At 38.7% G+C, this 1,978-nt stretch overlaps 1 pseudogene; it reads left to right on the forward strand.

The window, feature by feature from the left end:
- Positions 1-234: 234 nt before the first annotated feature.
- On the forward strand, positions 235-350 carry LOC137064297 (5S ribosomal RNA; annotated as a pseudogene).
- The last annotated feature ends 1,628 nt before the right edge of the window (positions 351-1,978 follow it).

Raw genomic sequence — 1,978 nt, forward strand, 5'->3', positions numbered from 1 at the left:
GTCTCAAATAAATTAGACACAAAATATTGTCTTGAGATTAAATATTGTATTAGCTCTTACGCAAAGCTTCTGCGAAGAAAAACAGTTCCAGACTGCTTTAAGCCTTTATCTATTGCTGCTAAATGTTGAGAATGAATGCTGAAAGGGTTAGTTCAGCCAAAAATGAAACCAAGCCTCTGATTTACTCACCCTCAAGTCATTAGGTGTATATGACATTCTTCTGTCAGACAAATAACCAGCAGCCATATCACCCTGTAGCCTTGGACTGGTTTCCCACTGAAGCTAAGCAGGGCTGAGCCTGGTCAGTACCTGGATGGGAGACCAACTGGGAAAACCAGGAGCTGCTGGTAGAGGTGTTAGCGAGGCCAGCAGGGGGCGCTCACCCTGTGGTCTGTGTGGGTCCTAACGCCCCAGTGTAGTGATGGGGACACTATACTGATAAAGAGCACCGTCCTTCGGATGAGACGTTAAACCGAGGTCTTATATTAGTTACTCAGTGTGTGAATAAATGCTTTATTAACATGTGTTCCCACTGTAGTTCATGATTAATTCAAGGAGTTATAAAACATTTAGTAGTTCATCTAAAGTGAGGACTATTTATGCCTCGTAAGGCTTTTACAAAGACAGTCTGGATGAAACTGGTTATTTCAATAAGCTGATATTTGTGAGTTATCAGCTTGCTGGTGTGCATGTAAACACACTCACTGAGATGAATGGGAATGCTAAAAGGTAGTTCTGATCAAAGCCATTGATCATTGCAGGGGGGGGGGGGCACAAAGTTTTATTTTTTATTTTTTAATGCGTTGGTGGGAATCTTATTGGTTTATTTATAGCAATTACAACATTAAATGATTAAAAGGGATTTAAGGAAATAAAAACAAACAAATAAGAACAGTTAAAATTCCAGTTCTGTGTTAGTTTAGAAGTAAACAAATATTTAAAAATATCATATATATATATATATATATATTTTTTTTTTTTTTATGCACACATTCACTCTTACTTTCTTCTGCATAATATGTAAAATTGCAAAACATTTCTTGTCACGTCAAATTCAGTTATGATTGACATAAATAATACAATCAAAACGGTGACATTTTATAAAAACATATCAAGTATGCATCACTCGATATTAGTGTTAACTGAACGTTTTTATCGCTAAACAGTTGTTAAATGTTAAATGTTTAGCTACTTACATATTATGATGTGCTCTTTCTCTGCTTTTAAGAAAGCGTAGTGTTGGAATTCACACTAACAGTAAGCCCCGCCTACTTTTATTTGATTGGCCATCTCTCTCATTCTGACCGTGATGAGCGCTGAGGCAGACCAACCGAAAAATCTTACATTTTACACTTGTCATCCTAGCAACAAACAGAGCGTTGTGTAATGGAGTACAGCAGGGCAGCATCAACATTATCAAATATTGGCAGGGTCAATTTGGTCATTTCTAGTTATTCGGGGAACTTGTTCTCCTTAAAAGTGGTTTAAATGTCATTTGGCTTGGCTGTGTTTATGGGGCGGAGTATAACTGAATATAACACAGTATAACGATGTTTTTTAAACGCTGTATTTTTCTTCTATCCTCCCTTTATTCCACACCGCTGTCTCCACTGTCCTTTGAACGGCTCGTCTGCTTCCTGCTTCCTGAAGCCCCTCCCTCTGAAAAATGCAATGGTCTTAGATTGGTCAGATGGCCAAATGTAGTTTCCTGTATTTTTATTGGCTGAAGTGCCAAGTACAGGTTAAGGCCACGCCCCTTCCCATTACGGGCAGAAGTCACATCTGCGGAGACTAGCGAGGGTTTATGATGTCACCAACCCAGGAAGAAGCTGAAGAAGGCTGTTTGGGCCGCTACGCGTGAGTTGTTTTTTTTCTCCCATGGCTTTTATACTTTCTGTCATGAAATAGCCAGTTTAATAAAGGCTTTTCTTAATTTTCTAAAGAAGAGGGCCTTGGATTTCCTTCTACTATATTCTAC

The sequence above is a fragment of the Pseudorasbora parva genome, chromosome 24 (genome assembly GCF_024679245.1).
Source record: "Pseudorasbora parva isolate DD20220531a chromosome 24, ASM2467924v1, whole genome shotgun sequence".
Taxonomy (NCBI): domain Eukaryota; kingdom Metazoa; phylum Chordata; class Actinopteri; order Cypriniformes; family Gobionidae; genus Pseudorasbora; species Pseudorasbora parva.